Source organism: Schistocerca cancellata, chromosome 2 (genome assembly GCF_023864275.1).
Source record: "Schistocerca cancellata isolate TAMUIC-IGC-003103 chromosome 2, iqSchCanc2.1, whole genome shotgun sequence".
In the NCBI taxonomy this organism is placed as follows: domain Eukaryota; kingdom Metazoa; phylum Arthropoda; class Insecta; order Orthoptera; family Acrididae; genus Schistocerca; species Schistocerca cancellata.
Window position 1 is genome coordinate 61,107,516 of NC_064627.1, and position 26,628 is coordinate 61,134,143.

Below are 26,628 nucleotides of genomic sequence, written 5' to 3' on the forward strand. Positions count from 1 at the left end.
CAACTAAAACTGGTTCTTAAAACATTCTAAATTGGATTTCTCGTAATAGTTTGGGACTATTCTCTGAGACAACCAAACCAGTGACCATTCGTGCTGCTCTTGTTTGTACACGTTCAGTATCCCGTGTTAGTCCTGTTTGGTAGAGATCCCACACACTTCAGCAATATTCTGTTTTCTAAGCAATATCCTTTATACACATTGCATTTTCCTAGTATTACATCAATGAAGTGAAGTCTACCACCTGCTTCACCTACGATTAGTCTTATGTGGATGTTCAATTTCGTAAAAAGGAAGGAAGACTGGGTTTAACGTCCCGTCGACATTGAGGTCATTAGAGATGGAGTACAAGCTCGGATTGTGTCAAGGATGGGGAAGGGAACGGGCCGTTTCCTTTCAAAGGAACCATCAGTGATTTATGGAAACAACGGAAAACCGAAATCTGGATGGCCGGGCGCGGGTTTGAACCGTCGTCCTCCCGAATGCGAGTCCAATTCCATTTCGTATCACTACACATTGTTACACCCAGGTACTCGTATTTCTGTGAGTTGACCGATTCCAGATGCGACTCATTGCTACTGTAATCTTTGGGCAAAGTGTTTTTGCTAATTTTTGTGGCTCTTTGAACTCATACCAAGATCCGGCTGAATATCTGTGCAGCTATTTTAAGACAGTACTATTTTGACGTGAGCCACACTTGCATGGAAGCAGCGTGACGAACTAAGGACCGTTTTTATTGCTATCGGATGTCTAGCATGGTTCAGTCGTCTACGTGAAACGATCTTTCGATAGCATACCGTGCTGTTGTCTTCAGGTGATGTCTGTAGAATGAGCATCTTCCCTACATCACTGCAACATGAAGAAACGGAAATGTTAAGACAGACCTAGTGTATCTGGGACTGTGTTCTAAAGAAGGCTATTGAAATACGAGTGGTTGTTAGCCTGATCAACAGAGACAATGACTTCACTTTCACTAGGGGATCGCGCCTACTCGTCATCACCGATATATGATGTATGGAGGCCATCAATATCGACGTACCTTTCCATAAAGTGATTGGCGCAGAAGAAAGAACGCAGAACATTAACCTGAGGGTCGCGGGCTGGAGTCCCTGTACGGAAAGTTTTTATTTTTAATTTTTACGTTACTTACTCTGCAATATTAATGCTTTCATAAAAGGCATGAATTGGAGAGCCAAAGGAGAATTTGAGATTGAAAATGAAATTCTTCATGCGGGAAAACAACTTTTTTTCGTTAATTAATTGACTCCTAGGGGGAGGGGGATGGACGGACAAGCAAATACGCAATTATACGACGAGATTTTTGAAGATGAGAGAATGCGATCGTGCAATGTTGAAAGTGATTCCCCCAAATACGCTCCGCTAGGCAACCCTGCGATATCTGTTTTTGTCGTCAGATAAAGAAATTGATCAGAAGGCTTCAAAAATGCTCATATCTCACCGAGAGAGAAAAATAACTCGCATTCCGAGAAGACTGCATCTTGATACAGTTCACTGTAAGTCATCAGCTATCCTTAACAATATTTGACGAAACGATGCCTAGTGATTAGTTGGCAACCACACTGTACGATTAGAGAGAATCTTTTATAAATGTTAACGAATCTGTTCGTCTATAGAAACTGTGAAACAACCGTGTAATCGTAAAAATGCAGCGATTGTAACCTGTTGAATGTCTCCCTATCACGTGTATGTGATCAACTGCAAAACACACTGAAGCGCGAAAGAAACTGGTATAGGCATGCGTATTCAAATACAGAGATACAGTATGGCCGGCCGTGGTGGCCAAGCGGTTAAAGGCGTTACCGTCTGGAACCGCGCGGCCGCTACGGTCGCAGGTTCGAATCCTGCCTCGGGCATGGATGTATGTGATGTCCTTAGGTTAGTTAGGTTTAAGTAGTTCTACGTTCTAGGGGACTGATGACCTTAGAAGTTAAGTCCCATAGTGCTCAGAGCCATTTGAACCGTTTGATACAGTATGTAAACAGGCAGAAGACCCCGCTGCTGTCGGCAACGCCTGTATAAGACAACAAGTGTCTGACGCTGTTGGGACATCGGTTACTGCTACTACAATAGCAGGTTATCAAGTTTTAAGTGAGTGTGAACGTAGTGTTGTAGTCGGCGCAGAGCGATGGGACTCAGCATTTCCAAGGTAGCGATGAAGTGGGATTTTTCCCGTACGACCAATTCACGAGTGATTGTGCATATTAGGAATCCGGTAAAACGTCAAATCTCCGACATCGATGCGGCCATAAAAAGATCCTACAAGAACGGGACCAACGATGACTCAAGAGAATCGTTCAACGTGACAGAAGTACAATCCTTTTGCAGATTGCTGCAGATTTCAATGCTGGACCATCAACAAGTCTCAGCGTGCAAACCATTCAACAAAACATCATCGATATGGGCTTTCGGAGCCGCAGGTCCACTCGCGTACTCTTGACGACCAAAGCGTCACGCCTCGCCTGGGCCTGTCAACACTGACATTCGGCTGCTGATGACTGGAAATATGTTGCTGATTGGAGAAGTCCCGTTTCAAACCGTATCGAGTGGATGGACATGTGCGAGGATGGAGACAACCTCATGAATCCATGCACCCTGCATGTTAGCAGGGGACTGTTCAAGCTGGCGGAGGTTGTGTAATGGTGTGTGGCGTGTACAGTTGGAGGGATATGGGACCCCTGATACGTCTAGATACGACTCTGACAACTGACTCATATGTAAGCATCCTATCTGATCATCTGCATCCATTCATGTCCGTTGTGCATTCCGAAGGACTTGGGCAATTCCAGCAGGACCATGCGACACCCCACACATCCAGAATTACTGCAGATTGCTACAGAGTGGCTCCAGGAGCACTCTTCTGAGTTTAAACACCGCCGCCGGCCACCGAACTCCGCAGACATGAACATTATTGAGCATATCCCGGATGCCTTACAATGTGCTGGTCAGAGGAGATATCCAACCCCTTGCACTCTTACGGATTTATGGACAACCTTGGAGGACTCATGGTGTCAGTTCCCTCCTGCACTATTTCAGGTATTAGTCGAGTCCATGCCACGTCGTGTTGCGGCACATCTGCGTGCTTGCACGGACCCTACAATATTAGGCAGGCGTACCAGTTTCTTTGGGTCTTCCCTGTGTATTGTAAATGGAAGATATACTGCGTATAACATAAGACTGAAGTAAAATATTATTTTTATAAAATGTGCTTTGTCTTGTCCGATACCTTAATTTTTGAATAATAGTTTATGTTGAGACAATGTTTAATCACATCTTGTGAAAACTCTTGTCAGGTGAGCTGTTGTATACTAAAATTTTTTTGTCCATTTTAATTACTCTCATGTGACTCGGTGGCTACAAATGTGGTAGTCTGCAATGCAATCCTCGGTCTGTGCAAGGGATTTCCAGTTTTCCATCTATCGTTTCTTCCACCTCTGGTAATGATTTGTGTAAGTGAATATTACCCATATGCACCGTGGTTCGTAGTGGCGTTAAACTGCTGGTTGCTCAACAACTGAGCAGATAAGTCATTTGAAAGCTCGGAAGAAGGCAGTGGTGTGCTACCTCGAATAGGGCATGCATAGTAAAGAATAGGACCATGTATAGTAAAGAATTTTGATGTTCAATCTTTGGGTTGATATCAGCTCTACCATTATGGTCACACTCTTTGTTCGCCCATCTTTATCTGTGTTTCCTAACCCTAATAAGTTTTTGAGCTTCGCAAACTGCGATCAGTTAACGAGATTTATGAGTAGTGAAGCTCAGCACATTGATGATGATTCTGTTGCTGGTAATAAAGTAGTTTTCTTTTTTTTCCAGGATGGCTGTTGGCAAAAGAATGGTGTGCGTTCCGGCCAGGTGACGACTCGCCTCCCCATAGCAGCCATAACTATTTTCCCATAACTGCATCTTGGTACCAATATCAGGCAACTTCCCCATAATCGCACAATGGTACCGTCAACAAGCTGCTTCTCCGTACTCGCAACATGGTATCAATAACAGGCTGCTTCCCTATGATGACGCCATCGTATCAACAAGTAGCTGCTTCTCCGTATTCGCAACATGGTATCAACAACAGGCTGCTTCTCTGTAGACACGATTTTTCAGTTTGAAAAGACTTCTTCTCCACTTATCAGCAACCGCCCTAGGTTATGGCGTTGCACAGTTTCTTGTGCTGGACTGGACTGAATCTGTCAACTGTGCTGGAAAAGTGACCTCATTCTCCGAATTTGGCAAGAGATATGGACTCATTAACTAACACGGAAATGAGCAATACAGAGCGTGAGTGTGGGCAGGAAGACTGTTGACAATAAGGACAACACAAAATTCTACGTGCCATATTTACCACTTTCTTGTCTTCTAACACATTAACTGGGAACAATATGGGAGTAAATCCCCTGATCAGTCAGAGATTACTGAACCACAAGAAGAAGGCACAGCATTTAACGCTGATATGAAGTGATACAAACAGCTTTACAACATTAAATGTGGTATAAGAGCTCCGTATGCAATGAAAGAAAGAGAGGCTGACGTACATTAAAAAATTAAAAAAAGGTCAACAGAAGAACGCAGTGCGAGACCCCAGTGCCATAATGACCTTATTCTTGCCTCTTCATAGCCCTGTATATAGTACCTGAGAACAGTAAAGATACAAATTCTGCTGTTCATTCGCCAACCATAGGTCAGAGTCTAGAAGGGACAAATTTTCGCCCTACTGCAGGTGTTGTAGTGTCCAGTATCAATACCTGCAGTTGACATACAGTCACATAATGAGATGCAGAAGAAGAAGAAGAAGAAGAAGAAGAAGAAAAATAGAGATCTCTTTGAACTGGCCCGATAACAACAATAAGGGACCGATGTGGCAGACAGTTTACCTTTACTGAGGAATCCATGTAGCTACAGCAAAGAGTCAGGGACTGTTTGTGTATTCGTGCACGTTCCTCAGCTTGTGCTGAGTTCAACCTCTTGTCCATTGAACAAATCCATCATAACAGGTCTCCATTCGTGACGAGGAAAGCAAGATATGGACGAAGTAATGGGTGTAGACAGGGCTGAAGTAGATCTGCACATTGGTGCAGTCTTCAGAGTGTTAATTACATCTGTAATATCATTTTAATTCTACTCACATGACTTCTTTAAATGCTACACTGTGCCTGATAAAGAAAACCGAGTGAATTCGCTTTTAATTTAAAATACGTCAAAGTAGGTACTACCGCAGCATATGACGTAAAGAGAAATTTGTTCAGAAGCTAAACAGGGCCAGCAAGGAGCGGACTTTTAAAGAAGAGTTTCCCTTGTATCACGCTACACCCAAACACACTGGTATTGCCACTGCTCTGATTTGTGTATGTCATCTCTCAAGAATAATGACTAGAATATTGCATTTTAATTGAAGTCTTATGCTCTATATCAGCCAAAGGGAACGTCATTGCTGATAATACATGAGGTCACCCACATCCTCTGTTCCTGAGACTGTTCAATATGCCACTCTTGCCACACCCATCTTATTATACGTAAGTTACTACTTGAATTCAGGTGACAAAACTATGAAGAGGCTACAACATGACACGAAAATTAGTTCAGTATCCAATAATGCGCAACATCAAGAGGCTATCAAGAGAGAGGCTATTGTAATAAGAGGCTACTTCACTACCCACCAACAGTCCAGGTGACATCATGATTGAGTGCATCAACCAGTAATTGTGACCAACGTTGTTTCTGTTTGTGATGCAGAAATGTTTCTTCAAGATTCATGAGTGCTAGGGGAACAGAAATATTAATGTACAGAACATTGACTGTGTGTTTGTGACGCGATATGTTCAATGTGCCAAACTCGTCATTTTCTCGTATTAGTAGCTTTAAGTTCGCTTATTGTTCTGCACAACGAAGAGGCTATTTTGAGGCAAGATTGTTTCAGCAAGTGGTATAAACTGTACTCTATATGTGAGTCTTAGAATGTGTTCAGTGGAACATTTCTCAACTCAGTGTGGATTCTGTAATGGTTTACTGAGGCTCAATAATAAAAGCAACATCTTAAGCAATGTAGGCAAAACATCGATGTAGGAGAAAAGTGTAGTGTTTTCAAAATAGATGTAACTTGGAAATATCTAATTGTACTATCAGAAGCGAAATTTTACCACACTCTTGTAAAAATGAGTTGTCTGTACAACATAGTCTAAAGTGGGCGCAAAAGAAAGTGAATTTTTCATTCTGAGCATGTGTAACAATGGAAAAGAAACGCAATAGTAGAACTGCTCGTCACTTTTAAGTACCTGTAACTCAGAAAGAGAAGATCAGTAGAAGGCTATCTGATAGGACATTCATGTACAATTGGCAAAATCTCAACTCTTCATATTTTTTCTGTGGCATGGCTTCTGTCATCAGTACAAAGGAAAACTCTCAAACAAACAAACAAAAAAAAAGCTTATTGAATTTTACAGAAGCATAAGAATTTAATTTACTCGCTCACTTTGCAAGACCACACATTAAGCACAGCACTCATTTATCTCACCTTATTAACTACCGCATATGATATAGACTGAGTACGATTTAGGAACAAGTCCATGTTTTTTTTAATAGTGATAATAATGTTCTGTGAGTCTAGTGCCGATAGCTTTAAAGACTGTAATAACACACCAACAGTACAAAGATAGAATCTGTTTAAATTAAGACGTATTTTTCATCATCCCATCGTATACTTGTACAGCTACCATAGATTAATTTTAAAGTAATATTTGTGATCGATCACGCTCTAATAATACGTAACTAAATAATTTTAGCTTGTATAAACGAAGGTTCTCTACGGTCATAAAACGACAGAGTAGCACTGGAATGAGCTGCGAGCAAATATTTCAGTACCCAGACGTTTTTATAATCTTTCTTCTTTTCCCTTGCTCCCTGTCCTGTAGGCCCGTTTTCTATGATGTGTCATGCCATTAAGTTATACAACTGAAATTTATTGCTTTCTGCTCCCTTCACCTCTGTGACAGCTGTTACAGCTGCAGATGTAACAACTGTTTCAGTGGTGAGGCGGACACAATTTTTTTCCAGTCGGATTCTTTCAGGGTTGTCAATTCAATTTGGACAGTGATGACTTTACTATAGATTCTTCTCATCATAATACTGGCAGTGCATCACTGGAGCAGCTTTCGAAAGAAGCAGGAAGTATGGAGCAGACGTCTAGCATAACATCGCTCTTCTTGGGAATAACAGCGAATGATTTCTGAGAGTGCAGTGAGGAAATGTTACGCTGGTCTGCGTCCTACATTACTCCAATTTGATGCACTTTCCTGCTTCTGCTTATAATATAAAATGTCTGCAAAGACAATGGAAGGAATTTCTTTAACAAATGTCAGACTGTATACCATTGCAATTTACATTATGTATGAGTCATTCAATTTATAAAACAATATTGTGACATACTCAGCTAACTGTGATTAGTCCCCATGTATATCAGAGGCATTTCTCGTTTCATTTCGTCAGAGTTCTCTGTGTGTAAGTAATGTATTTTTATTTACAAATGAAGTCTATCTAAACAGTTACTCCAACAGACCTTAGCTTTATAATTATTGGAGCAAACAAGTAGAAAATCATGGAATCATTCAAGCAGAAATTTTCACTTTGCATTTTCCTTTTCATCTACAAAGCTAAATCGATCTTGGCTAAAGGATGGAATCAGTTCACCACATGCTTATGGATTAAACAGAAGATGTGTTCCATGTGAGCAATTTTCTATCTACTCTTCCCTTGTTTTTTGAGTTTATTTCAGAAGATTTCCCAGAGAGAGATTAGTGTTTCACATGTTTCCAATTACAATTTACAGTAAACCTTATGAAGTATTACTTTCAACTGTCACAAAAGAAACTGCAACTTTCTCAGTATTTTGATAACATCATCAAACAACACAGTAAATTTGTATGTTTTTTCCATAATGGGTGGAGAAATTTTGCAGTTGTAACTGTACTTCCATTTTGGACTTATGTCGATAAAAAAGCTTTATCAGTGGTACTATGCTAATTGTTGATGACCAATGTAAAAATGAGTGGCTTGAGTACTGGTTCTGTCTAGACTTTTATATCAAAGATCGTACTCATCTTGTCAGTTCCTTGGGTCGATATGCACTGCAGTATCATGATGAATTCTCAAATGAGCACTATAAAGAATTGTATGTAGTTGTAATAAATGTGTCACATTAGTAGTTGTTTGGAATATAAAGTGATATATCAAAAGTTCTTTCTTTCAATGACATTTTAAATACTTTGCTTCCTTGGAAGCATCACTAAATTATTAGGCTTTTTATTACAAGCTTGAAGCACATTGTAGAAATGTGGGCACTCTTCTCAGAATGGTTCTCGTGGTTCATCCTCAGCGAACATCCAGAAGAGGTGAGGTATGTAGAAATATTTTCAGTGCATTTCCTAAACTGTTTGTGTAATTATCTTTTCAAGATTTCTACTTTTTGATTTAATTGTTCCATGACTTGATAGAATCAGAAAAAATGAGAAGACTGAGACTGTCACAGTCCATTTCTTTTTTTTCAAGGTTGGAAAATGTTTCTTCACACCTCACCAATTTCTGCACTGGCTACTGTTGAAATTCTCTTCCACATTATATGATGAATTAGCTTATTTATTTTCAATATACTACTGTGTAATGTTGCTATCTTTACATTCAATGTTTGTATACAAACATAATCATATTTCTTTGTTTTGATGGTGGCCGGCAGTGATTACATGATGCGTAAACGAGAACGAAGACTGATTAACACCGAAAGTGCAAAATTAGATCATTTCCTTTGGTACAAAATGGTTTGTGTAATAGTAGCATTGTAGTGCTGTTGATTTTCGTGCAAGTAAGAATAATATCTGTACAGTCACAGGCTCCATTTATTTACATTTCAGTACTGAAGCAGGTCATATGAGATGTTGGCTATGATTGTGATATAATAAATTTTGTTGTTTTTTGTGGTTTTTAAGAGTTTAGTTAAGTTTAATTTGAAGAATATCTGAGAATGATGTTATGAAGTATGTGGTGTATAGAATATTGTAATGGATAAACTGAATTTAGCTGCATAGGTGCTTTAAGTAAGAGAATGCCATCATATATTCATCATGTACGATATCACTTACTAACTTTTGTTAATCTACTTTGAGTTGCAAATTCCTCAGGTCGAGCGGACTATAGAGTAAGCAATCTTGTACCTGTTGTAATAAAATAGAAACAACATCATTTCGTCATACATATGTCATAAAGTGATCAATTGTTTTCTTTGTGTAACATTTCACTGCTGCTTTTCATCATTGCTTGCATTGTGTTTTCGAATACTGACATACTAGATTAAGAAATAACTTTATGTGTATTGTAGACTTAAGAACCTGTAAGAAAATGCCAATGGCTCGATATTTGGCTTTATGTCGTAAACGAATGTAATTTTTAAAAAAATGGGCAAGTGAGTTAGTATACCTGATTAATGTGCCCCGATCTCATTATTAGTAGGAAGTTTTGGTTTCGTTTTCAGAATGAATGACGTCATGAGGAAAGAATCGAGGATTGCTTGTGAGAATGGTACTACCGTGTCTTTCAAAGTAAATTTAAGAGTCGAATATATTTTTGTAACTAATAATGGAACATTAAGTTTCTGAATGGTGTCTTCCAGAATAATTTGGCCCAATGATACTCGAATTACTGTTCACTGACATAGTAAACAAAATCTGTATTTGGACAGCAGATTTTGTCGAAAAAAGTGACAGTATAGTGATGTAGCAACCCTGTGCATTCAAGTTGTGTGTACAGCTCCATACATCAGATAAGTCCTTAGGTTTTATATTCATGTGCAGTCGTATCAGTATGCATTAAACAGATAACGGCAGTACCTTTATTGGCGAAATTTACATTTAGAATTTGAATGGTAGAACAATGAATGAAGCTCTATGTTTGTGTTAATGAATTAGTGTTTTTATTCTAACATAACATCTAATATTCATCTGTGAAGTCCATCAATGACAGTATCAAGGAGAAGCAGCCTGTTCCAATACCTGCGAAGTACAATGTTGATAAAACATAAGAAAAACCACAATGATGTATTTTAACAGTAATGGATCTTTATGTAAATTTTCTGCTGTACATTTTCAGAAATAAAGATACTTATGTGGGATATCTGTAATTTTAATGGATGATGGTTTCCTGCTGTAGTGTTTAGTGCAGAGAATATTAAAATGTATTGTAGGACAGAGTTCTCTGCAGATGCTTTAGTTCATAAGTAGTGTGGAAAATTGCATTTGTTAATGCTGATGTTGGACATTTGACAATGTACTGATGTATGTATGGACCCAGTGCCAAGAGTCACATTTTAATACACAACTCACGCAAAAAATGTATGCTATACTACACATAGAAGATAATAGTCTGTGAAAGAATTATAGGGAAGTACCTTAGCTTGATGCTGAATGGTTTTTACATTAGTAGTTGCCCTGTAGCGTCATAGAATATGGTACACAAATCATACAAGTTGCACTTTTATGTAGATGACACAGCAAAGTGCTCTAGAAAATTATGAGTATCATTATTGTTACCACAGTGAAAAAGAGAAGCTCAAAATCATCAGCAGAAATGTAATTTCTATCCCCTGTGGGTTTAAAACATGGAAGATCACCAAATGTTATAGCCAACCAACTAGAAATACACATAACCAATTGTCTTTGACAAATTATTGATGTCAGGTAAGCAGAAGTGACTTCCAGAAAATGCCTGTTAAAGACTACAAGGGACAGACCAGCCACTTATTTCTATTAAGTGGGCAATTTCTTGTACATTGCTTTTTGAGACAAATTGTACGAATAATACACATTTTATTGTTATTTATTAATGTAAGTAATACATACTAGTGGCCTGATAACTGCCAGTCATTCTTTTGACTGTGTGTATTCCTTTAAACTTATCATAAGAGCTAGTTATAAGCTGCTTCTGATATAATCATGGGAACTACCACCAAAACTACATTCCAGCTTATTTTACTGAAGAAAACTAAAGTAAAAAAATGGAAGAGAAGAAATAACAATAAAAAGTGATAGAGAGGAAACAGATAGGGGAGAGAAAGAAAGGAATCTGTCGCTAAGTCAAGAACATGTGGGAGTGGTGATAAGTACTCTGACATTGGGTAGGGTATTGTACATCCAGTTTCCTTTTCACACTAGCTTTAGGAGTCACACAGATCCAAAGGTAGTTGGTGGTGTACTGGAGTATTTTGAATTTCACTTCCCATATGGTAGATGAGGCAATGAAGTCAGATGTCCCATTCAGACTCTACTTTAGACCTGAAGGCAACCTTGTTGGCAAGCTGACACTGAAGCTTTTTGCCTCCATTCCAGTCCCTCCTTCACAGATTGCCCTGAGCAAATGATAGTTTAGGATGTCTGTGAGAACGATGTTCCTTCCGTGAACAAGACAAATTTCAGCTCATTAAACACTGCTTTGTAGATACATACGCCCTGAAAGTGCATATGCTATCAATGGCTCATAATCTGGACTAAGATGTTCAGTTGTACCTGCAGTGGTGTACCCACACGATCACAGCCGGGGTGCTCTTTTTTTTGTAGATTCTATATATGTAGAGGATAGACTATATCCTGTTCAACAGTTTACAAGACCACTAGTTGGCTGAACGTGACCTGTTTGGGAAGATACGATGTGTCCACCTTCCAGTGACAGATGAAACCCATCTCTTTTGCTACAAATCCATAACATAATCTCTGTGGGAGATGTGATTACCTTTTTGAGTCCAAAGTATTTCATTTACTACTGTATGTAGCCATTTTTACATTATTCAGCACATGTCAGCTCTTTCTGTGACACACAAATCAAGAGGCAGGACATCAAACACTGCTTTCAAAGCATCAGTTGACATTGTGCCAAGTCAGTTAACGTTGTGCCAAAAGCACCTCAGCAACACATTAGAACTGACTGCTGCACCCACACCACCGATATTTCTCAGTCACCAGCCTGAGTCTATGTGCACTGTATGCTTATTCTACAGTTCACTATGGCCACTAGTATCACCTCATGACAGAGATGGAAACAGTTTGGAGGCAGACATAATTTTTGTTGTGCAATTACAATGCAACTGTACCCTGATACAGATCAGACTTATGCAGATTAAAGGTTGTTACTTAATCAGGCTTTTAACATGACTTCTGAATGGTCTCAAGAAGTTCACTACTCTGCACTACTGCTGAACTGTGTCTAAAAGAACTACCTCATTTTTCAAGTTGTACTCTGGTGTTACTTTGGGCTAATATCAGGAGATCATCACAATATGCCACTACAACCAAAGCTTCAGGATTTTCTTGTAGGCTATTTAAAAAGGGTTTGTGAGTAATGTCCTAAATTATGGGCTCCTTCAGCCTTCAGTGATTATTTTTGTCATATTTCTCTTGGGATCCAACACAGTAACCTTGCTATGCATACAGTAGTCTAGAAGCTTTTTGGAAAGTTTCACTGGATAGTTAAAATGCGTCAGTGGCATCAAAGGCACAACATATGTGAAAAATAGTAATGACGAAATATGGGGACTATGAACTCAGTACCAGCTCTACAGCATGGTCAATAGCATTCTCAGTAGGTTTGTCCTTTCTGAAGCCGTACTGAGTGACATTCATTTCAGTTTTGCTCCCATGAACGGAAAGCCTCTTGTTTGATATTTTGCCCAAATGATTTTGAAGAACATTTAGTAGGCAGATGGATCTATAATAATATTTTGCCTGCGTAGGTTCTTTATTCTCCTCATCCTTGAGGGTTATGAGCCCTGCTGATTTTGATGTGTTTGGGAATTTTCTTTGGGCAAAGCAGTCATTAAGCAGCACACTTAAAGTGGCTGTAATGACTGTAGCTAAGTTAATGTCATAGCAATCTAATTTCATAATAGTTTTGAATGTGCTGAGGATCTCTAGAACCTCTTTATGATCAATTGGATTAACGACACGAAAGTGTCTGACCTTTGAGTCAGCTGTTTCCTCATCATCTCATGATTGTCAGTGTCCTCTACTTGCCTGTCATTTGCTGGTACTGTCAACAGTAGTTTGGTGAAGTACTGTCAACAAGTAGTAGTTGATCATTATTTCCTAACAATGATAGAACGAAGGTTAACTTGATCTTATGGGTAACCTTTTTATATGATGTGCTCCATGGATTAATCTACAGTCAGTCTAGAAACAAAGAAAAGAAAAATTGAGGCATTTACAGAATACACTAAGAAACCAGAGATGTGTCGTTGAAGTTTTGGTGTTCAGCTGGATGTTAACAGCTAGAAAAAGTACTGAACACCTACAAACCTGGACTGAAAGGGGATTATAAGAGGAAGGGAAAAGTAGAAAGGTAAATAAAGGGCATCACTGAAAAGGGAACGACCTGCAGGTGTTTTGTGGAACACCTATGTTTGGTCAAGTGCAGTAGGTATTTGTGATGATGATTTTTGCTATTATTGTTTGATGGTGGTATGCCAATTTTCCCACATGTAATGGTCATAGTATTTTGCTAAAAATACGGATGAGTGCTGTTTCCCACAATTCTTGATGTAGACTAAGATGGTTTGAACTGCCCATCGTATTCATGTATCACAGAAAGCGGAAAGTGAAAGTACCACTTCCAAATGTCTTGTAGCATTCGGGGCTACATCTTAAAGTATTGGGATATGTGGGGGAAAGGATTACTTGGAGTCAATCAAAACTAAAAGCCTGTTTTTCAATACCATGTTCATCTCCAGGGCTTCTGAAACAAGATTTCGACCATAGCCATTCTGTCTTTTACATCTTTTATTCATCGTTTTACGGTGGCTTTGCCTTTCGTTTATTATTCCTTTATCTAATTTAAAAACTGACTTCGATTAATGTCTGTTATGGTGTCAGATATAAATCCTGTCGCTTAGTAACGTATATGGACACTCTGATTAAGTTCAGTTTCGTTTTTATCTCTTGTAGCACGAACAAAACTTTTGAGTCTGTATTGTTCTTGCAGGGGTAGGCATCAGTCCAAAGACCGGTCTGATGCAGCTCCGTAGGCTTATCTAACCCAATACACATCTCTTAATTTCAGAATAACCGCATGAACCTGCTGACAGTTTTCAAACCTTGATCTTTCTCTAATGTTTACACTCCTCAAGGCATCTTATTAACAAATTAATGTCCTTTATGCCTCAGGATATGCCCTACCATTCTGTTTCTTTTTCCACTCATATTGTTCTATGCTCTTCAATGTTATGACCAGAAGAAACTACTTTCGTCCAGCATGAATGTGTGTTCTTTTATTGCTTTGGGAGAAGGCTCATCAAACTAAAATGCATGAAATATTATTTCACTTTGTTACATCAGTGAAAAACATTTACTTAATGTTTGGCACACTTCTTTGACATATGAGTACTAGTAATTTACGACTGTTATGGACTACCAAAACATTACATGATTCACTACTAAACGAACTGTTGAGATGCAGTGTTCAACATTTTCTAAAATGCAAGTTCATCAGAAACTACACTGTGATGTTGACTCCTTTGGATGTGATAAACAGCATGCTTGACACTATATTGACCTCAGTATGAGGGTGCTGTTGTACTGAGAGGGAGGGTGTGTCTTCTAGAGTGACCCCCATTAGTTGTTGCAAATTGCAAAGAGCCCTCACTAATGTCTGGCACTGATTCACATTGCTGACTCTGGTGTGACACTGTGATCTCTGGGCAATACCACAGTACATTTGTTCCTCCTTGTTTGGACTCAGTACTCATCATTAAATATCCACTGAACTCTTCTAATCAACTCTCTTCTATAACACCATACTTTTAATGTTTCTGTTCTCTGCTTGACAGTTGTGTTTATTGCTCACATTACACTTCCATCTAATGTCCTACGCCAGATAAATACTATCAGAAAAGTCTTTAATTTATCTTAGATAATTAAGCTTTTCTTACTGTCGCCACTCTGCATTTTAGTTCCTCCTTTCGTGTATTATCGTCGCTTTGCTGCCCACATAACAAAAATCGTCTACTAGTTTTAGTGTCTCAGTTTCTAAGCTGCTAATGACCTTGCTGCAATGGTAACACCAGTTCCCGTCAGATCACTGAAGTTCGGTGCTGTTGGGCTGGGTTAGCGTTTGGATGGGTAAACATCTAGTCTGCCGAGTGCTGTTGGCAAGCATTCAGCCCTTGTGAGGCAAACTGAGGAGCTACTTGATTGAGAAGTAGCGGCTCCGGTCTCTTAAACTGACATATGGCCGGGAGAGCGGTTTGCTGACCACATGCACCTCCATATCCGCATCCAGTGACACCTGTGACCTAAGGATGACATGGCGGCCGGTCGGTGCCGTTGTGCCTTCCCAGGCCTGTTCAGACAGAGTTTAGTTAGTTTCCAGCCTAATTCCATCAACATCGCCTTATGTAGTTCAACCACATACCACTACCCTTGGTATACTTTTATAGGTAAATGAAAATGGCAAGAGTCCGATTGATCGTACATGACTGGAACTACTGTATAATGTTGTGCACTGGAACCACCCATCGGTGTCTCTCATGGCTGCAGTGAATCAAACTATTTTTAAACTATGTATCTCAAATAGTGAAGTGTTAGTCTATTTTGAAACAGTATACAATTACATTTTAAACATGAAACCAAGATATCCTGATTCATACCACTACTATCCTTCTACTAAGAGGTCATGTGTAATTCAAGCTGCATCCTCTGCAGCCAGAGACTAAATGACCTGAGACCAGCAAGGAGACTTATTCAGGCCATGGATGATCGATGCGGCTCTCTTTGTTATAGATTTTCACAGCAGCGACCTCTCTGTGGTAATAACTGCACGAATGATAGATGGGTGTCATAATTTATTTATTTCATGTGGCATTTGATTATGCTGGTCATACAGCCTTCTAAATATTGCAAGGTTTCTTAAGATTATCTTTTATGTTTATGCTAACAGCTGTGATCAAATAAATACATCACCTTACACACCCTCATATATCTTTCTCTTACAAATACACTGATGGAAAAAAATCGCAACACCAAAAAATAATCAATGTAGAGTAATGAAAGTTCGTGAATACATTTGCCTAGGTAATGTACGTATTTAAGTGATTAACACTGCAGGATCACACGTTAATGTAAGAGCGAGATAAGCCAGAATGGAAATGCAAGCATGCAGACTTGCATGCATTGTGTTGTACAGGTACCAAATGTCAGTTTGTGGGAAAGAAATTACGCCTGTTGCACTTGGTTGGTCAACATGAGAACAGTTAGTGTTGAAACTTCCTGGCAGATTAAAACTGTGTGCCCGACCGAGACTCGAACTCGGGACCTTTGCCTTTCGCGGGCAAGTGCTCTACCAACTGAGCTACCGAAGCACGACTCACGCCCGGTACTCACAGCTTTACTTCTGCCAGTACCTCGTCTCCTAGCTTCGGTAGCTCAGTTGGTAGAGCACTTGCCCACGAAAGGCAAAGGTCCCGAGTTCGAGTCTCGGTCGGGCACACAGTTTTAATCTGCCAGGAAGTTTCATATCAGCGCACACTCCGCTGCAGAGTGAAAATCTCATTCTGGAGACAGTTAGTGCTGTTTGTGGGTGGTACTGAAGTTGTCGTCTGATGATGCGCCATACGTGCTCAGTCGGAGACAGCCCTGTTGATCGAGTAGGCCAAGGCAATACGCCGAAACTCTGTAAAGCGTATTGGGTTACAGCAGCAGTATGTGGGCGTGCATTATCCTGTTGGAAAATACCCCCTGGGATGCTGTTCATGAATGGCAGCAAAACTGGTTGTACAGATACCAAATGTCAGTTTCTGGGACAGAAATTACGCCTGTCGCACTTGGTTGGTCAACATGAGAACAGTTAGTGCTGTTTGTGGGTGGTACTGAAGTTGTCATCTGATGATGCCCCATACGTGCTCAGTCGGAGACAGCTCTGTTGATCGAGTAGGCCAAGGCAATACGCCGAAACTCTGTAAAGCGTATTGGGTTACAGCAGCAGTATGTGGGCGTGCATTATCCTGTTGGAAAATACCCCCTGGGATGCTATTCATGAATGGCAGCAAAACTGGTTGAATCACCAGACTGACGTACAAGTATGCATTCAGAGTGCGTGGGATAACCACGAGAGTGCTCCTACTGTCATTCAGAATAGCAGCTGAGACCAAAACTACAGGAGTTGGTCTAGTGTGCCTAGCACCCAGACACGTTAGGTGCAGGTTCTCAACTGTCCTACCGAGCGGGGTGGCGCAGTGGTTAGACACTGGACTCGCATTCGGAAGGACGACGGTTCAATCCCGCGTCCGGCCATCCTGATTTAGGTTTTCCGTGATTTCCCTAAATCACTCCAGGCAAATGCCGGGATGATTCCTCTGAAAGGGCACGGCCGACTTCCTTCCCAATCCTTCCCTAATCCGATGAGACCGATGACCACGCTGTCTGGTCTCCTTCCCCAAACCAACCAACCAATCAACTGTCCTCCTTCTAACCACCACACGGCCATCACTGGCACCGAGACAGAACCAGCTTTCATCAGAAAACACAACAGACCTCCACCCTGCCCTCCAATATGCTCTCGCTTGACGCCACTGAAGTTTGGGGTCAGTGGAATGCACGCTACAGGGCGTCCGGCTCGAAGCCGTCCTGGAAGTAACCGATTTGTAACTGTTCGCCACTGTGGGCGGGAACTGCTGCTGCTGCAGATGCAGTACGATGCGACACAGCCGTACACCCAGTAGGATGGTCTTCCCTCTCGGTATTGCCGCGTGGCCGTCCAGAGCTCGGTCTTCTTTTTATTTATTTTTTATTTATTTATTTATTGTTCCGTGGGACCACATTAAGGAGAAGTCTCCATGGTCATGGAACGAGTCAATACATGAAATTATAACACGATTGTAGAAACAGATAAAATGAAATATAAGAAACATATTCAGGCGACACGTCATTAGTTTAAATAAAGAAAATCAAGAATGTAACACTGGAATTTGCTTAATTTTTTAGCTCTTCCAGGAGCTCCTCGACAGAATAGAAGGAGTGATCCATGAGGAAACTCTTCACTTTGGACTTAAAAGCGTTTGGGCTACTGCTAAAATTTTTGAGTTCTTGTGGTAGCTTATCGAAAATGGATGCAGCAGAATACTGCACTCCTTTTTGCACAAGAGTCAAGGAAGTCCATTCCACATGCAGATTTGATTTCTGCCTAGTATTAACTGAGTGAAAGCTGCTAACTCTTGGGAATAAGCTAATATTGCTAACAGCAAACGACATTAAAGAAAATATGTACTGTGAGGGCAATGTCAGAATTCCCAGACTATTGAATAGGGATCGACAAGAGGTTCTAGAACTTACACCACACATAGCTCGAACAGCCCGTTTTTGAGGCAAAAATACCCTTTTTGAATCAGAAGAATTACTCCAAAAAATAATACCATATGACATAAGCGTATGAAAATATGCGAAGTAGACTACTTTTCGTGTTGAAATGTCACTTATTACAGATACTGCTCTAATGGTAAATAAAGCGGCATTTAGTTTCTGAACAAGATCCTGAACATGGGCTTTCCACAACAGCTTACTATCTATCCGTACGCCTAGGAACTTGAACTGTTCCGTCTCGCTTATAACATGCCCATTCTGATTAAAATATCAGTTGTCGTTGAATTGTGAGTTAGAAACTGTAAAAACTGAGTCTTACTGTGATTTAGCATCAAATTATTTTCCACAAGCCACGAACTTATTTCATGAACTATATTATTTGATAATGTTTCAATATTACACACAAGATCCTTCACTACCAAGCTGGTGTCATCAGCAAACAGAAATATTTTTGAATCACCTGTAATACTAGAAGGCATATCATTTATATAAATAAGAAACAGCAGTGGCCCCAGCACCGATCCTTGGGGAACGCCCCATTTAACAGTGCCCCATTGGGACTGAACATCATTACCACTCTCTACATTGCGGAGAATTACCTTCTGCTTTCTGTTCTTAAAGTAAGAGGCGAACCAATTGTAAGCTACTCCCCTTACTCCATAATATTCCAACTTCTGCAGTAATATTTTGTGGTCAACAGAGTCAAAAGCCTTCGTTAAATCAAAGAAAACACCTAGCGTTCGCAACCTTTTATTTAATCCGTCCAAAACCTCACAGAGATAAGAAACTATAGCATTTTCAGTTGTTAAGCCATTTCTAAAACCAAACTGTACATTTGACAGCAAATTATGTGAATTTAAATGCTGCAGTAACCTTGTATGTACAACCATCTCGATAACTTTAGCAAACACCGATGGCATAGAAATAGGTCTATAATTATCAACATTATCCCTGTCTCCCTTTTTATAAAGTGGCTTCACTACCGAGTACTTTAATCGGTAAGGAAACCGACCACTCCTAAAGGAAAAGTTACAGATATGGCTAAGTACTGGGCTAACATACATGGAACAATACTTCAGTATTCTGCTAGATACCCCGTCATATCCATGAGAGTTCTTGGTCTTTAGTGATTTAATTATTAACTCAATCTCCCTCTTGTCAGTATCATGGAGGAGCATTTGAGGTAACAGTCTCGGAACACTTTTTTCTACGAGCGCTATATGATTCCCTGTTGGGACTAGGTTTCTATTTAGTTCACCTGCTATATTCAGAAAGTGATTATTAAATACTGTACATACATGCTACTTATCAGTAACACGGACATTCCCACTACGCACTGATTCTATATCCTCGACCTGTCTCCGCAGACCAGCCACTTCCTTTACGACTGACCATATGGTTTTAATTTTATCCTGAGACTTAGGTATTCTATCTGCATACCACATACTTTTTGCCTTCCTAATAACTTTTTTAAGCACCTTACAATACTGTTTGTAATGGGCTACTGCATTTAGATTGTGACTGTTTCTAACGTTTTGATATAATTGCCACTTTGTTCTACAAGATATTCTTATACCTTTAGTCAGCCACCCAGGCTGCCTGTTTGTGCTAGTACCCTGTTTTGAACGTTCTAACGGAAAGCAACTTTCAAAGATCACGAGAAAAGTCTTGAGGAAAGCATTATATTTATCGTCTACTGTATCAGCACTATAAACATCTTCCCACTCTAGTTCCTTGATAAGGTTTACAAAAGTCTCTACAGCAACTGGATCAGCTTTCCTAAAACGTTGGTAACTATATTCAACCTGCGTTGCAGCACAAAAATCTTTTAGAGTTAAAATTTGTGCATCATGATCTGAAAGGGCATTCACCATTCTGCTAACAGAATGCCCTTCTAGTAATGACGAATGAACAAAAATATTGTCTATGGTTGTTCTAGTGTTCCCTTGCACTCTCGTTGGAAAGAATACGGTTTGCATAAGATTATATGAATTAAGGAGGTCTACCAGCATCCTTTTCCTTGCACAATCACTTATACAATTTATATTGAAGTCTTGCGACCGTACACCCTCGTGACCACCCATGCACAGTGGCTACATTCTTACCAAGTATTTCTGCAGTATCGCAGAAGGAACACCCTACTTCTCGTAGCCGTATTACGTGACCTCGTTCAAACTCAGTGAGCGGTTGATAAGGGCGCCTTTGTCACCTTAAAGATATTGTTGACCAACATCATCTCACCACATTCAGTACCAAAGGTGACTAACACTCACGACCGTCAGAGCGTGTATTTAAAGCAAACCTGTTTCGCGTACTCATGGTGGTGCTATTAACGCCACTCTTACGTGACTGGCGAGAAATTTGATTAGACATCATCTTTTACATGTAGAAACACTCATACCAACTTCCGTTTATGTCACACAAATCCTTCTTGGTGTTGCGATTTTTTTCCGTCGGTATGGTCGACAGCAGTTGGTAGCTGTCGGGCAAATTTTAATAAAAGGGTCAGCATATCATGATGATGATTATGATATGGTTGTGAGGGTACTAAAATTTAATGAGTGTGGATAAAAGTCGCAAAATTATTAAAAGGGGAAGTGTAAATAAAAACATAAAGTACTTCCGAGAAATTCACACACACACACACACACACACACACACACACACACTCACACACACACATACACATACATACATACAGACACACACAAACATACACACAAGGAAATAAACAAATGGTTTAAATCTCCAAGTGCTGTCGCATCACACCCACAACATGAGGATTTAGTCAGCCATGTTATACGTATTCCGTTTCTTTTAAATGCAGTAAACCAGAAGCAGGTGGTCAGATAGTTGAGCGCTGACAAATCTGACATTCCAGTCGCCTGGTGACGAATTGTCGGAGCGTGTTTAAAAATGAATGCAATTTCTACGAAGTAAAATGTTACAAACCTTTCTGTCATAATTTTGCAAGTTATAAAGGAACACTCGCTAGTACCAAGTTAGTGTTACACCGTTAGCTGCATAATACACGAAAAAGCTTTGCAGTCAACACACTCCCAACTACTAGCTAGAACTCTTGTAATGTTTCTATCACGTCTCTGTCGGCGTAGAGTAGGCCCAATTAGATTACAAAAATGCAGAGGAAGTCTATTTAATACACTTAACTACAGCACAGATCTCGAAATTATATAGAGTATTGCATAAATGTTTGCAAATATGTCTTTTTTGTGATTGCAGTTATAATTTGACTGTTGTGCATTACTTAAAACGTCTAGCAGAAACAAGCAATAAATTATGTAACAACAATAAGAGTTCAAAGGGAGTTAAAGAAGTGAATTAAAATAGTGTTGCACTGCTATCTGCACTGAAACATTATGTAGGCTATTTTGCACTGATCAGTACATATAAAAGATTCGTCGTAAATTTTAGCAGGCTGTTTACAATTTAATAGACTTCAATTAAAGATTTGGCGTAGTTCTAGTTTGGAGAGCGGGATGTTCAAAACTATCAAGATGAGTCGATAGCAGAATGGTAGCTCTTCTACACTGAAGAGCCAAAAAAACTGGAAACTGGTTAACCTGCCTAATATCGTGTAGGGCCCCCTGGAGCACGCAGAAGTGCCGCAGCACGACATGGCATGGGCTCAACCAATATCTGAAGTCGTGCCGGAGGGAACTGACACCATGAATCCTGCAGGGCTATCCATCAATTAGTAAGAATACGAGGGGTTGGAGATCTCTTCTCAACAGCACGTCGCAAGGCATCCCAGATACGCTCAATGATGTTCACATCTGGCGAGTTTGGTAGCCAGCGGAAGTGTTTAAACTCGGAACAGTGTTCCTGGAGCCACCCTATAGCAATTCTGGACCTTTGGGGTGTCGCATTGTCTTGCTGGAATTGTCCAAGTCAGTCGGAATGCACAACGGAAATGAATGGATGAAGGTGTTCGGGCAGGATGCTTACGTACGTGTCACCTTTCAGAGTCATATATGCTATATGTGCTTTCACCAATCAAATTTTGAATGATCTGAATAACCGAAAACCACCCACTGGGATTTTTTGTGATCTCTCAAAGGCTTTTGATTGTGTAAATCATGAAATTCTGCTAGACAAGCTCAAGTATTGTGGTATGAGTGGGACAGTGCACAAATGGTTTAATTTGTACCTAACTGGAAGAGTGCAGAAAGTTGAAATAAGTAGTTCTCATAATATGCAAAGATCAGCACATTCCTCAAACTGGGGAACTGTCAAGAATGGGGTTCCACAAGGGTCAGTCTTGGATCCTTTGTTGTTCTCAGTATATATTAATGACTTGCCATTCTATATTCATGAAGAGGCAAAGTTAGTTCTCTTTGCTGATGATACAAGTATAGTAATCACACCTGACAAACAAGAATTAACTGATGAAATTGTCAATACTGTCTTTCAGAAAATTACTAAGTGGTTCCTTGTAAACGGACTCTCACTGAATTTTGATAAGACACAGTATATACAGTTCCGTACAGTGAATGGTATGATGCCATTAATAAATATAGACCTTAATCAGAAGCATGTAGCTAAGGTAGAATATTCCAAATTTTTAGGTGTGGCCATTGATGAGAGATTAAATTGGAAGAAACACATTGATGATCTGCTGAAACGTTTGAGTTCAGCTACTTATGCAATAAGGCTCATTGCAAATTTTGGTGATAAACATCTTAGTAAATTAGCTTACTACGCCTATTTTCACTCGTTGCTCTCATATGGCATCATATTTTGGGGTAATTCATCACTGAGGAATAAAGTATTTATTGCACAAAAGCGTGTAATCAGAATAATAGCTGGAGTCCACCCAAGATCATCCTGCAGACATTTATTTAAGGATCTAGGGATATTCACAGTAGCTTCTCAGTATATATACTCTCTTATGAAATTTGTTATTAACAACCAAACCCAATTCAAAAGTAATAGCAGTGTGCATAACTACAATACTAGGAGAAAGGATGATCTTCACTATTCAAGATTAAATCTAACTTTGGCACAGAAAGGGGTGAATTATACTGGTACTAAAGTCTTTGGTCACTTACCAAATAGTATCAAAAGTCTGACAGATAACCAACAAGTATTTAAGAAGAAATTAAAAGAATTTCTGAATGACAACTCCTTCTACTCCATAGAGGAATTTTTAGATATAAATTAAAAAAAACAAAAAAAATAATAAAAAAAAAAAAAAAAAAAAATAAATATAAAAAAACACAAAAAATGAAAAATTTGTTATATTAACTTAAGTATGTTGTTAAATTAACTTAATTATGTCACGTATTGGAAAATTTGACACGTTCCACATCATTACGAAATATCGTATTCATGATCCATGGAACTTGTATTAATCTAATCTAATCTAATCTAATCTAATCTACACCTAGACGTATCAGGGGTCACATATCGCTCCAATTTCACACGTCTCTCACCATTACAGAGCCTCCACCAGCTCGTACAGTCGCTTGCTAACATGCAGGATCCATAGATTCGTACACGTCTAGTCGCTCGGTACAATTTGAAACGAGACTCGTCCGACCAGGCAACATGTTTCCAGTCATCGACAGTCGATTGTCGGTGTTGAGGGGCCCAGGCGAGACGTGAAACTTTAAGCCGTGCAGTTATCAAGGGTACACGAGTGGGATTTCGGCTCAGAAAGTCCATATCGACTATGTTTCCTCGAATGGTTCGCACGCTGAAATTTGTAGATGGCCCAGCATTGAAATCTGCAGAAATTTTCGCTGTTACGCTCAACGATTCTCTTCAGTCGTCTTTGGCCCCGTTCTTGCAGGATCTTTTCCTGGTCGCAGTGATGTCGGAGATTTGATGTTTTACCGGATTCCTGATATTCACGGTACTCTAGTGAAATCGTCGAAGGGAAAAATCCCCACTTCATCGATACCTCGGAGATGCTGTGTCCCGTCGCTCGTGCACCGACTGTGACACCACGTTCAAACTCACTTAAGTCTTGATAACCTGCCATTGCAGCAGCAGTAACCGATGTAACAACTGCACCAGATACTTTTTGTCGTATATAGGGGTTGCCGACCGAAGGGCCGTATTCTGTCTGTTTACATATCTCTGTGTTTGAATACGTATGCCTATACCAGTTTCTCTGGCGCTCCAGTGTACTTTACACCGATAACCTGGGTAAGTCCTGGACTGGTTATCCGAGTTTTACGTCTGCAACTCTGTGCAAAAATCACACTTTTCTTTTATCCTTCGGGATCACCTATTTTGTATCTCAGTAAAATATCGATAATCTCAGACATTTTATTTCCGTGTGGTGCTGTCATTCCCTTTCCTCTTAACTTAGATACACACGAATTGGGAAAGAATGCTTAAAACTTTGTAATTCTTTGCTTGAAACAGTCTCACATGAACATCTACATCCATGGAATGTAAGCCAACATCTACAGCCGCCCATGCAAGCCACCATACAGTGTGTAGCAGAGGGTACGCCTACCCTTGGGTTGTTTGTATCAACGACTGCCACCCTCTACCCCGCCTCCCTCTCTACGCCCATTTCTTTAAAGAATGGAACATTTGCAGTGTGTTTTAAGATGTGCTAGTTTTTCACACATCTCAATGGTTACTACGTCATATCTCTTAAAGTATGTGTCACTATATGATCCAGTTTTGCAGGTACATTCCGTGATATATGTGGATACAATCTGTAAAATGTTTTGTGAAGGGAGTTAGTAGTAAAGAAGTAATAAATTAAAACACCATGCCTGATGCAGATGATTTACTGCATGAAGAGCGAAAATATAGTAAGCAATAAACTTTTTCCCTTTGATTATTATATTTGGGGTCTCAGCGATAAAATGTTTCTAAAATATTTGAAATTATGTGTTAAGTTGGTTGGAAGGTCGCTAAGTGCTTTCATTCTCAAACATTGGATGAATATGGTGTGGGTAATTTGCGCGCCATGAGTTACGTTGTTTCAAGAGATATAAGCAGTTCCTAATTTCAATAACTGACTTACGTTAACTATGTCTATACCGGTTAATGAGTAGATTATGGGAGCATTTGAAATTTTTATATTCGGTCAGTATGTTTGTGGACTATTGGGAATCAAATATTTATTGCCCCTGAAAGCCATTAGATACGCTGCCTGCAACTGAGATTAGGTGACCAGGTTACTGTTTCAGCCCATTAGTGACGTCTGGTCTCGACAGCTTTCTTGTCAGCTTTGGCATAGAATACATCCCCTTTTGAAGCTTGTGTGTGGTGGGGATTCGTCGAGCAGCGAACAGATCGACGTTACTGTAATAAACTGGATGATTGGGCTAAATCGTATGATCCTGGAGAGTATTTTGAGATCTAATGTTATGATCTCCATCGTGAGAAAGATGTTCCTCTCAAAAGTTCAATATAGGTCTAAAAAAAAAAAAAGCTTTTCGTGCGAAGAACAGTTTTGCACGTACAATATCTTGCAAATAGCAGATGTAGTTGAAAATGCAGGATGTAACGGCTATAAGTATAGATATTTCTGTTGGTGACTGAGGGTGGCATACAGAACAACGTTATATCAGGTTTAACGTCATTTGCAGAATAATAATTATAGCCATTACATGTCGTATGTTTATAGGTTGGTTGGCACCTCGAAATAAATTTGGCAAGAGCAAGCCATTAATGCTTGAAACTTCCTGGCAGATTAAAACTGTGTGCCAGGCCGAGACCCGAACGCGGGACCTTTGCCTTTCGTGGGAAAATGCTCTACCAACTGAGCCCCGTCCTCACAGCTTTAATTCCGCCAGAACCTCGTCTCCTACCTACCAAACTTCGCAGAAGCTCTCCTGCATACCTTGCAGAACTAGCACTCCCGGAAGAAAGGATATTGCGGAGACATGTCTTAGCCACAGCCTAGGGGACGTTTCCAGAATGGTAGAGCACTTGCCCGCAAAAGGCATAGGCCCAGAGTTCGAGTCTCGTCTCGGCACGCAGTTTTAATCTGCCAGAGAGTTTCATATTAGGGCACACTCCGCTGCAGAGTGAAAATTTTCATTCTATTAATGCTTGTTTTCTCCTGGGCTGCAGGAAAGCTATCGCAGTGTAGACGCTTGGACGCAAAGCGATTAGTCTAAATTGACTTAAGTTCCCGTAATGTAGGAAGGCGGCCCAATTTTCAGCCGTTCTGCGCATCCCCCTCCATTAACTGCTAGCAGCCAGTAAGATTCATTCTCTCCCCAAGCGGCCAGTGGCGTGTTAC

General features: G+C 40.0%; 1 long non-coding RNA gene across 1 annotated transcript in view; it reads left to right on the forward strand.

Annotated features, from left to right (window-relative positions):
* The window catches only part of LOC126161338 (uncharacterized), a 31,751-nt gene extending 21,583 nt beyond the window's left edge, over positions 1-10,168 (forward strand). Inside the window, exon 2 of the long non-coding RNA XR_007534898.1 lies at positions 3,835-10,168. This is a non-coding gene — a long non-coding RNA (uncharacterized LOC126161338). The remainder of the gene's footprint in view (positions 1-3,834) is intronic.
* Positions 10,169-26,628: the final 16,460 nt, after the last annotated feature.